The 12,868-nt window shown below is 34.4% G+C and overlaps 2 protein-coding genes across 2 annotated transcripts in view; one reads left to right on the top strand and one right to left on the bottom strand.

Moving 5' to 3' along the window:
* Window positions 1–12,868, bottom strand: part of LOC121739399 (E3 ubiquitin-protein ligase highwire) — a 154,280-nt gene that overhangs the window by 37,599 nt on the left and 103,813 nt on the right. The window lies entirely within an intron of this gene.
* LOC121739401 overlaps window positions 1–12,868 on the top strand; it is a 49,575-nt gene that overhangs the window by 1,020 nt on the left and 35,687 nt on the right. The window lies entirely within an intron of this gene.

Here is a 12,868-nt window from a genome sequence, read left to right as displayed (position 1 = left end):
AGGGGTATGAAGATTTTTGTATGGAGCCCGGCCGACCTACTGCCCGCTAAATGTGTTTTTTCGTGTTCACGAATATTTTTTTCAAAAATGGATAGCTAACATCAATACAAACAAAAAATAATCTTGGACAAAACCGCGTAAGGTGTCACATTTCGAAGATTTGAGCTGCCAAAATGGCAATATCTTAAATTGGTAAAACTTTAGCAGCTCATATCTTCGAAATGTGACTCTTTACGTGGTTTTGTCTAAGATTGATGTAATAAAATGGAGATAATTATGTACTATTAGGTTGGGGAAAAAGTTTCTTCGTATTTTATATAAAATTCAAAAGGTATTTTTATAAAGTTTATTTAAAATTGACTAAAGTACTTGTACTATTATCTATTCTGTGACTAAAGGTGCCATTTTGTTCGATAACTTTTTGCCATCTTGTTTGTAGGGACATGATCCCATTGCTATAAAAATGCTGGGGCTTCTGATGAAAAAACTGCGACAAGTGGTTTTGGCAGTCCTCTTGTGATGTCAACCTGACAGGTGTAAATCTGAAGGTGCAAGGTCAGGTCTATATGGCGGATGCATTAACACCTCCCAGCCAAACTCCCGTAATTTTTGCTGAGTGGCTACAGATGTGTGAGGTCTAGTAGTTTTTATTATTCCATCCCACCACACACACAGCATCACCTTGTTGCGAGTTAACCCGGGTTTCGCCACAGTCTGTGGACTGTAAAGCCCGACCGGCCTTTGACCACGATCTTTTCCACTTTTCATCCACTTGTCATCACGTTATCAACTTCTTCAAAAATGGTTCCGTTTCATTACGTCGTAATAAATAATCACAAATGAGTACACGGTTCATTAGGTTTGGTTTAGTGAGCTCATGAGGCACCCAAATATCGAGCTTTTTTGTGTACCCAGCTTTGTTCAAATGCGCCAAAACCGTTTTGTGGTCAATCCCCAGATCTTCAGCTACATATGATACTAAAATCAGCCAGATACAATTGGTATAGCCCAAGAGATTTTATGACAAGTTCATACATACTATATGCGAAAAGACTTTTTCCTCAACCTATTATTTGAACTTCAATAATTTATAATAAAATAAAATTAAAATAAATATTAAAGGAGGACCCCCTAACAAAAAACACAATTTTTCGACTATTCTAATAGACGTTCTATAACGGTACGGAACCTTTCGAGTGCGAGTCCGCACTTGGCGGAAACCCTTTGGGTACGGAACTCTAAAAAAGCAGTCTCACATAATATTATGAGGAGCTCTTTTGTAGGCTTTACACCGCTACGGAAACGATCGACGAAGACGCCATGACTAGAATTATAAATTATACGCGCCACCTTACTACAAATACCAATAATATTGTCTTCAATTAAATAGTAAACAGTCATGTTGATAACAATAGAGAAATACATTTTTTTACATAGTAATATTTAGAGTAAGTACTTAAGCATTTTTTGGAAAATGCTTAAGTAAAAAAATGTAGTCTATGTGTTAATCCAGGATGTCAGTTACCTCCATGTAAAATTTTGTCGAAATCGGTCCAGCCGTTTAAGCGTGAAGAAGTAACAAACATACAAACTCACAAACTCACATACTTTCGGCTTTATAATATTATTAGGATTACTTCATTTGTTTGTAAAAAGGATAATTAAAACTCAGCACTAACGACGCCATACCATTTCGTTAACAGCAAGAGTGTCAGGAGTGAGAGGGGGTTTGGGGGGGCTGCGCCCCCCCCAAGCAAGAGACAGGGCGAAAGCCTATTAATCAATTTAAAAATAGAACATAACACCTCCTCCGTTCCGGAAGTCGGTTAAAGATGTAGACCATGTGTTAATCCAGGAAATCAGCTAACTCACATACTTTCGGCTTTATAATATTAGTAGGATTACTTGGTTTGTTTCTAAAAGGATAATTAAAACTCAGCACTAACGACGCGATATCATTTCGTTAAAAGCAACAGTTCCAGGAGGGGGGGGGGGGGGGGGGGGTTGGGGGGGGCGCAGCCCCCCCAAGCAAGAGACAGGGCGAAAGCTTATTAATCAATTTAAAAAATGAACATAACACATCCTCCGTTCCGGAAGTCGGTTAAAAATGTAGACCATGTGTTATTCCAGGAAATCAGCTAACGGCTTGTAAATTTTTGTCCAAATCGGCTCACAAACAGCGGAGTAATCGTCGAACAAAAAAATCAAATGAAAACGAACATAACATCTCCTCCATTTTGAAAGTCGGTTAAAAATGTAGTCTATGTGTTAATCCAGGATGTCAGCTACCTCCATGTAAAATTTTGTCGAAATCGGTCCAGCCGTTTAAGCGTGAAGAAGTAACAAACATACAAACTCACAAACTCACATACTTTCGGCTTTATAATATTAGTAGGATTGTTTTCTTACAAACACTATGAACCGTTATCGAAACGTTATTTCGGGTACGTAAAATGGATGATGGTTGATTCTCAGAACTAAGCACATAAAATTTCATCAAATTTTGGATGAATCCTGATTAATCTAAAATTATAATTTTCATACAAAAGTCAACATTTGTTTTATATTCAAAACTACAACTTTTTTGATAACCCTAATCATCTTTACTTGAAAGACATAAAAACTAATTGTGACGAAACGCTGAATGAAAAATAAATAAAATTCCATATGATTCGTTCCACTAGGACGAAAAATGGTACGAAATACTTAACTACATACTCGTTTTCGATGATATAATATATTTTTTTGTGTCACGCATCATAATCTCACCTTTAAAGTTTGCAATCTTATGATTGTGGCGGTCAAACCGTTTGGCCCAAATAAACCATTCCATTGTGTTTCTGTCTCGCTCGCACTAATTATATATGAATAGTACAAGTATCTCGGTCGACTGAAAACGGGCTATGCTATTTGTAGCATTCGCCAATTTCGTTATTAAACTAAATTCCAAACAATCGTATCCACTAACAAAATTCTATATTTTGATCATCCATATTTTAATATTCAATCATGATGATTTAAAAAGTTTAACGTAATAATTAACATAATATTGTGTAATGTGTTATGTTAGAAAATCTATATTAATTTTCTTCCGTTGTCAAATTGTCTATTGGTGTAATTTATATGATGCGATTTGCAAAATAAAAATCTAATAATAATACAGTCTCAGTCGCACGAGAGGCGTAAATATGTAAAGTGTATACTGATAAACCACGTTGTTTCATATGCAAAAGATCGTTCATTTACTAACAATGATAATGCACTGGAAAAAAAACTCTGTATGTTTAATATATAAAATCAAGTTGACGGTGAAACAATCAGACAGATGAATATCTCAATGTTCCATCAGCCAGTAATTTACGGAGTATTTCCGTTTATAATCTTTTTATGGGGGAGTGTCCAATGTCCAACGCATTAAAACTGTGACATTCAACGCTCTACAATTTGGTTTGTTGTACTTGAGAGTTGAAACATATTTTTAACCGACTTCCAAAAAACGAGGAGGTTATATATTCGGCTGTAGATATTTTTTTTTATTTTTTTTTTTATTTTTGTATGTTCAACCACTGCTCCGCCGTTTGTGAACCGATTTTCAAAATTTTTGTTTTGTTATATTAGGTTTCACTCCAATTTGGTCCCATTTTCACAAAAGTGGTGATCTGATGATGGGATCCATGAGTAATCGAGGGAACTCCTCAAAATTTATATGGAAACATATGGTGATTTTGGTTTTATAACAAACATCCTAAGCATATGTTACCAAAACGCAAGACTTTGCACCAAGGTATACTATGGTTCCGAAGATACTAAGAGAACTCCGGATTCCTTATAGATACAAGTTTGGGGGTTTAGGCGTTGTTTTAAGAACTGAAAGCATATGCTACTATGCAAATTACATTCATCATCATCATCATCACTTCCATGTCAGGGTCACCAATGTCACAACTCACATGGTTGTATAATATGGATTCAATATACACACAACGCCATAAAATATCACCAGCCCCCCCTACAGGGGGGCTCGGGTGTGCAGCCCCCCGCCAAAACAAAAACAAACACAATCTAGAAAGTCCAAAAGTAGGTTAGGTTAGGTTGGAACGTAGACCACAACACCCAGAAATAGGAGCAATCAATTAAATGTTGGTGACATGGGTTAAGGAGGATTGTTTTGGGTGAGAAAAACTCCTACTTACGAACCTTACTACTATACTATACTTAACTACTAATTGGAAACGTCCACCGCCAGTAAACTCTACGTTTAGAAGAAATTTGCATTTGAGATTTTCGTAATCTTCAGATAAGATCATCTGTTTTCTGATGTTTACGAAGTATTTTTCTTTCTGTCTTACTTAACTACTCAGCCACGGATACCGAAGGGGGGGTGGGGGGGCGCAGCCCCCCGCCAAAACAAACACAATTGCATAATATGTAATTTTTTGGGAGAAATAAACTTATTATTATTATTACAACAAAAACAAACACAATCCAGAAAGTCCAAAAGTAGGTTAGGTTAGGTTGGAACTTAGACCACAACACTCTCCGTCGACTTTCTTTTGTAGTAGTTTGTTAAATAAATTGTGTTTGTAAACATTTACCAAGATTAAGATAATATTAAGGGGTTGAAGTATTTTCGCCATACTAACGAGGGTCACATTTCGGCTTTTTTTTACTGTAAATGTAGCTTTGTAGTGTGAAGCGAATTAGACTCTAATTATTATTATTAGACTTATAAAATTTATGTAGCGGCTCTTTGAAGGTATGGGAAAATGTACAAATTCGATATTTGGCTCATCTGATTGGTAAGTCTGCCGACCTCTGGCCTAGCGGCTAGCACGTGTTTACTGTTCACTTCGATTTTTTTAAATGTATTGTTTAAAATTATCTACCTGATATACTTTGTGAGCACGACGTCTGACTCTTAACAAATTGTAATAAGAATTAAGATACGTAGAATATTAAATATACGCGATGGTTAGTAGGTAACTAAAAAGAGTGAAATTATTATTTTTAACGAAAAATTAAAACAGACTTCCAAGGTAAAAACAATAATAACATCCTTATAATATGAACTAAAAAGTATTAAATAATTTTTCCTGTCTAATAGTGCCTTTTTCCGAATTCGGCTAAACCTCAACTATTTCTGAAATCAATCTTCATAATTTTGAAGTCGGTGCCAGTTCCAAAAGTTTCAAATATTCTGTCAGAGAACTAAAGATTAAGCTATCTGGTACCGACTTCTAAAATTATGAAGATTGAGTACAGAAATAGTTGAGGTTTAGCCGAATTCGGAAAAAGGCACTATTAGATAGGAAAAATTATTTAATACTTTTTGGTTCATATTATAAGGATGTTATTATTGTTTTTACCTTGGAAGTCGGTTTTAATTTTTTGTTAAAAATAATAATTATGATTATTTTAACATTAATTTAATGAAAGTTTCATGGATAATAAAATAATGAATGGAGCGCTGGAATAGGGATGATGACAAGGTCAAAGATTAGCGAATTTTGTTAATAAAATAAAGAAATCACGGTGAAAAATAAGTGTTCCCAAAATTACAGCTCGATAGCGTTTTTATTTTTTTTTATTATGCGCCTTCAAAGTTAGATAATCAAGTCGATTTTTTTTTCAATTAAATTTCTTAATATTTGTATACCAATCGATAACTTATGCAATAAAAGCAACTTTTGTTATAAAACCATTTTCATAAACGCAATATTTAATATACCTATCGAACAAAGTTCTCTCCCGATGCGTACAAACTACGAAGGAGTGACGTCATTCTTTCGTAGCACTTTGTATGGAGCGTTTAGGGCAGGTCTATTTTATGAGATGTTTGAATTGTCATATCTTGGTGAATTTTTAAGCTATCAGAGTCATTCTTTCAGCGATGTTTCTATTTCTTAAGGGTCTTTCAATTACCAATAAGAAAAAAAAATAGTCATCAAGCCTATTATGTCTTCATTAAATCAAAATTAAGTTATAAAAGTTTCTGACTGTGTTCGTAAACCAACGCGGTGTTAACACCTTTTCAATACTAATATTAATACGGTATTTCGTAATTATATCACAACATATGAGTTTAAAATACTAAGCTACATAATATTAATATAATTTAAAATTATTTAGCCACAGAAGATAGACTAAAAATAGTCGTAGTAGTAAATTCAATGTCATTGAAATCATAGTTAACATTTTTTACGTAATATGAATAAATTAATTAAATGAAAAGGAACAAAAATTGTTTGTTATTAAAAGTAAACGGCTTGATAAAGAGTGTGTCATCGACCCTTCCCCATACCTGTTGAGCTGGCTTTTCGTACATTATTCGATTATGGTGAGCGCCGCGCTGGACAGTAGTAGTATATGGTACATAATATTATGTCTTTTTGTAGAGGAGCGTGGAGCTTTTATATTATAAAACCGGCCAAGAGCGCGTCGGGCCACGCGCAATATAGAGTTCATTAGTACCGCTAGTTTTTAGGGTCCCGTACCCAAAGGGTAAAAACGGGACCCTATAATACTAAGACTTCGATGTATGTCTGTCTGTCCGTCTGTCTGTCTCCAGGCTGTATCTCAAGAACAGCTATAGCTAGACTTCTGAAATTTTCACAGAATGTTTGTTACTGTATAATATCTGTTAAAACGTGTTTTACACTACTAACAACATCATCTCAGTTCCGTTCAAAGGAATTTGAACGAAAAGTTCCTTTATACATTTTTTTTAATTGATACTTGATCGACTATTACTCAATAATTACATTTTAGTCTTCTTAGCCATGTTAATTTACCTTTTAAATCCATACTTCCAGACTAATACATACTAATATAATATTACTAGCTGTTTGACCGAGCTTTGCTCGGTATCCAATGAAAATGACATTTTCTAGAAATGATTCCTAGGTAGATCGATTTCTCGCCCCCGAAACCTCCTATATACTATATATATATATATAATATTGGAAACGAGCAATCCTTGTATATATATTGTATATGTTTAAACATATAAGAGTTGCGGGCGTCATCTAGTTCAGCAATCAGCATATTTCCTACTCCCGTGAATATTTTCACATTTTTAGAAACAACCGTTTAGCTGGTATAAGGGGGGGGGGGGCTGTAACACATGTCCTTCAGGTACTTAGCACGGGGCCAGACTGACGTGGTGAAGCGTCCATAGATATTATTATTATATTATTGTAGGTCTAGGCGCCCAAGTTCAATCGCAACGAACTTGTTTATTATTCCCAGTACATGTCAAGTGTTTACCAGTTACCTATAATACCTAGTTCCTTCTATTTACAAACAAGCGCCCCGCTCAAATTCGACTGTGAAAAATAATCCCCGGGGCTAGCTTTAGTAATGTTTTTACAGACGTTCTTAATATAAGTACATATTAATATATATATTTTTAATATACAAATTGTTTTTCGTAATAAGTGTGCAATAATAAATTATTTAAAATTATCATGTTTAACACCCAATCCTATAAAAATACAACAACAATTGTAAAAAATGTTATGCCTACTAGTTTTAAATTTGCAGATATACCAACCCTAACGACGACTTTTGTCATAATACGTCAAACGTAAAAATTTCATAAGAGCCCTTCCACACGGTCTGAAGACGCCGCGACGACGCTGCACTGTCGCGACGTGCACGCCGCGCAATCGCGGCGTGTGCGCTGCGCAGTCGCGTCGCTTTCAAATCGCTCGCTAATCGCCAGTGTAATAAGGCACTAAATGTTAATATTTCGTCTTTTGGAAGGCAAGTCCATATTGGTGAGGGGACAATGACACAGTGCGCAGATAGCCTCGCGTCCTGCGATTTAATAATAGAATTAATTACTATATCACGATGATAATATTGATGCCTAACTGAGTGCAATATTAATACCGAATACATCCATGTCGATAGGATTAAAGGTAGAACAATGCTGAGTGACGTGTAATATTAGGATTTTATTCAGCGAGTATTGAATGTCGATTCTGATTTATGAAAACTGAAATGAGCCCTATTAGGTAAGTAGTATTGCTTGAAGAACTTAAATTAAAAAAAAGAATAGCATAATATATTAGGAAAATTCAATTACTATTTTGTTCTCGGATTAAAATAACTAAAATGCTAAAATTGTATTTAATAACTTTACGATCACAATTGAGAATTTTAATTTTCTATCTCAAAAACTAATTGCAGTATCCCCTAAGTTGAACGATACCTAGTACAACAAAAAAAGAATTACTTAAATCGTGCTTGTATTTCTGCAGATTTACGAACACAAACATAAAAACACACACACATACATACATACATAGTACACTTTAAAATTTGGCACATTTGTTCAGGCGCTTATATAGACTAACATAATATTATACGAAATCAAAATCAAAAAAATATATATATTCAGAGTATTTTTTTCTGAACGTCGGGTCTAAGGTGCCTACCACCGCGCCGGTTCGGGAACTAACCCGGTGAGAAAAACCGAAGAGGCAAAAAAAGTAGACAGTTCTAGAAATATTACATAAGTACATACAGGTCGAATTGACAGCCTCCTTTTTTCAAGTCGGTTAAAAATGAAAAAATTTTCTCTCGAATTTCGTATTTTATAAAGGCTCTATATAATAGTTAACTTTAACTCGGATTGGTGTAAGTGGTTTTTAATGATACAGAAAGTGTTAATTAAACATAATAATATGATATATATTATTATGTTTATGTAATTGAGACTTTCTTTAATCAGTAAAATGTACCAATCATAATATATTTGTTACTCAAGATTCTACAATCACAGATCCCTACAGTAACAACACTAAGTATTACGTAGAATTTTCCAGTACATGTACCAACTAGTTTATCGGGAAGATGCAATGACGCGTAGACGGTCAATTGTAAAACCGATTAAATATGTAGGAGCAGAGATAGCTAGTAAAATTGTATAAGTGATACCTGCGAGTTGTGGCTTGAGCGTGGACTTCCGACGGATAAAGCTCAAGGCGAAAATAGAACGCGACCATGATTTTAAACATCATGATCTCTTCAAATCCACGGATTTTCTACAAATATTGGATCATCGATATAACATAGTATAGAACAGTTAGTGTCGTCCATGTAACTGCGCAAATATAGCTCCAGTTATTGAAATAAATACAAAGGCATGGCTACGAAAGTCGTATGATAACCAACTAAAATGTATTTCAAAATTTAAGATTTTTAATGTAAACTATTTATTTAATAATAATGTATACATAGAAATTATTAAATAAATTAATTAATAAAAGTATGAGTTTTCCACGAAATGCACATCCTGGGAGCGAACCTTTTAAGTGGCTTAGTTAGTTCCTCTTCCATAATATTATTTTTCGTAGTATTGGACGTAGATTTCACGCTGCAAGTCGCTAGAATTCCAAGAGGTGAAGCAATTATAACTTTTAATAACCAGCTAATGCTAATTTGCATGATTTCTTGCGAAATATTGAATGCGCTTCTACGCTTAGTTTAATAAGCATAAAGATTAATGTAGAGATGTAGGTTATAAGGTAAAACTTTTGGCACTCTAGCAACCATTGGCACTTGTAGATTTCATACTAGGGAAAGTCCTATTTTTGGCATTCCTAGTATTTCCAAAGAAAAATGTAAGGTGCCAATAATAATGAGACTGCCAGTCATTGGAGAGTTTGCCCTATATTACTTTTCGTCTGGACATGGCCTTACAAGTAATCACCAATCAACGAATGAGTCGTCTTCTATGCTCAGATTTGTAAGATCGTTGGCCCCATATCCTTAATACTGCAATTACTCCTGCACAGGACACATACAGGCCTTTCAGGAGCAAGTTTTATTAGACAGTTGTCATTTCATTAAGCCGCTATCAGAGCTATAAAATGTTAATTCTGGTTTTAATAACTATTAACTTGCGACCAAATGTTCGTAAAGTAAGCAGACTCACCGCCGTACTCAGAGACATTATTAATTAATAATTATGATTAACCTTCAATTTAATGAAGTGTTTGACAGATAATGTATGAGGTTTATGTCAAAAATTTTAATTAATTACATATAAGTAATTAATTCTCCACTCTAAGTCCGGCAGTAAGACAAATAGCTAGTAGTTTTACCTAGTCGGCTCTTTAGTAAAAGTTTTGGGTAAGTAAGTGCTATGTTTTGTCTGAATACGTTTATCACGCGTGATCATTATTTGTAAGTATTAATTTATCCTGGAAGTTGGAACTCGAAAGATTTGTTGTTTTTTCAAACAAACACAAATTTAATTAAAACTGATTTAGCTGTTCAAGCATAAATAGGTAACAGACAGACAGACTTACTTTCGCATTTATAATATTAGTATGTATTGTGTGAGAAGTGATCACCTGACCAGCGACCACGGTACGCCGAAAGTACAATTGACTTGCAGCGTACTCACGAAGGCGGAAGTTAATTACTGTTATTCTATCGTATCCCTTGTGGGACCATTGTGTGCCGGCTCACGTTGCGTCTACCATTCCGTCCATTCCCCATTATAAACTGTTACAATGACTTATACTATCTATAGATAACATTTTATCAATAAACAAACACGGGCGTCTACTGTCTATCCCTTTATCGAAACAAAATTATTCGATAGTAACAAAAATAAATTAGAAATATTGAGTCGTAAGTGTGATAAGATCGTTCGTTTTGTGCATAAGCCAGAAATCTCAAAAGAGCTAACCAATGGCGCTTCACATACGCATAGAAAGCAGCGAGCCGCGGGAGCAACGAACAAACCATAAAAAAACGTTAATGAGAGATCGTTTCCTGCCGAGCGAGACGGCGATACCGATAGAGTGACATGGTGAGCTCCAAAATTATATTCTCAATCAGCCAAAACGGCGAGCGCTCTCAAAATTGTGAATGTCAGAGGTTATTGCTATTAATTGATTTCTATTCAAACCGTTCTTTCCTAGCCGGTTTTATTTTTGATCGCGGACCAAAATATGCTAGCGTGTGGACTGTGGAGAATTCGGGGCTAAACCAGAAAATAAAATTCGAAGAATAAAAAGAATTCGTTCATAAAGCGCATCCCATCACATATAGTTTCCGTATCGCCGCTGTTACTGTTATTCTTGGAATAAAATCTAATATAAAAGTAACGAGGCCCGTCTTTGCTGGACGTTTCTTAGTTAATAACCCACAACTCTACCTTTCTGTTACAAGTAAAAGGAGAAGTTCGAAATGAAGTTCATTCATATATTGTGGGGTAAAATGGTATCAATAAGTTACATGTGTTTAATTATTTGATACTTTATAAAATAAACTTCCTCATTGTATGACGCTTTAATTAATTATGTTTTATCGATCAAATTAGGAACTCTACGAAACATTTGGTAGACAACATAATGTGTACATTATTCACGAGTTTCAGCTCTACTATCTTTGGAGATAACACACAGACAATTTTAAAATATGTATCTGGAACACGTCTATTTAAAATGCAATGTAAGCTAAAGCGTTAGACTTCTAAACAGCGTTTACAAATTGCTATAAACTTGTTATTTGTGTTTCTGTTTCGTGCTTCTCATTAATATTCACATATTATCATTTTGTGAAAAATCGCACAGTAATAGGCATGAAAGTTAAAAAGAAAGAAGATCTTTCATAGAGAAAATTAATTGCTTAAATTACTCAAACGATGCAAGCAGCAAAGGGAAAATAAATGCTTTCTCCTACGTCCTCTTCAAAGCTCAGACAAGTAAAAAGTTATATTTTTTTTTGTAAGTACGTATGGGAAATAAATAAGATCAGAATGTTACGTTAATGTTACATACAAAACTTTGATCACTAAACGACGCTGAATTTTGCAAGCGAATCAAGACAAAGTCAATATACTCTTTGAGCTCAAAGCTTCTTTTGTCATGCTTAAATTAAAGGGACTAGGTATATCGGCAAACTCTTTAACCAAACAATTTTTTTTTGTTTATGTACAAGTGTACAGATTCAGTAGAACTTTTTTTTGACTTGATTACCATTTTGATTCATTTTGATAAGACGAACAACAATTATTTCTTTTGTGAAGATTCTTGAAAGTGGTAGCTAACAGAGATAGAAAGGATTAAATATTTGGATTTGATGGTCCTAAAATATGGATTGCTCTATTTGTTGGAGGAAATTGTTGTTCGTCTTATCAAAATGAAGCTACTCACGAAAAATTAGCTTGATAGTAATCAAGTCAAGAAAATGTTCTAGGGAACCTGTACTATAACTATAAGTCTATCCAACAGAAATATAGCACCGCGATGTCATCTCATATTGATATTAAACTGTTTAGATTACAGTGTTCATTGTAATTCACCCCTTTATTTTTAAGTATTTAATACTTAAAAATAAATGGGTACGAAGATTTTGGCCGAACTACCTTCGCTAAATAAGTTTTTTCGCGTTCACAAATATTTTTTTCAAAAATGTATAGCTAACATCAATACCCGTTTGCTCGTTTGCCCCCTTCTATCAATAAAAAAAATAAAAATATCTTAGACAAAACCACGTTTTACCAATTTAAGATATTGCAAGTTTTTTTTTTTGTTTGTATTGATGTTAGCTGTCCATTTTTGAAAAAAACATTCGTGAACACGAAAAAACACATTTAGCGGATAGTATGTCGGCCAGGCTCCATACAAAAATCTTCATACCCCTTTGATGTTTTAATCACTTGATCCAAATATTCCCATACCACACCTTCGCAACTCCTATCTATTGAACCGACAGTGGTACCCACTGACTGTGCTACAATCCCTTTAACAATATTGACATGATCAACCCATGGGGGTCATGCTAAAGTCATAATATATAGTCAGTAGGCACCGATGTTTGCAATCACACTCATCCATTGTTGAAT

Source organism: Aricia agestis, chromosome Z (genome assembly GCF_905147365.1).
Source record: "Aricia agestis chromosome Z, ilAriAges1.1, whole genome shotgun sequence".
Classification (NCBI taxonomy): domain Eukaryota; kingdom Metazoa; phylum Arthropoda; class Insecta; order Lepidoptera; family Lycaenidae; genus Aricia; species Aricia agestis.
Note: the sequence above shows the minus strand (reverse complement) of the source record. Positions and strands in the feature narration are given on the sequence as shown.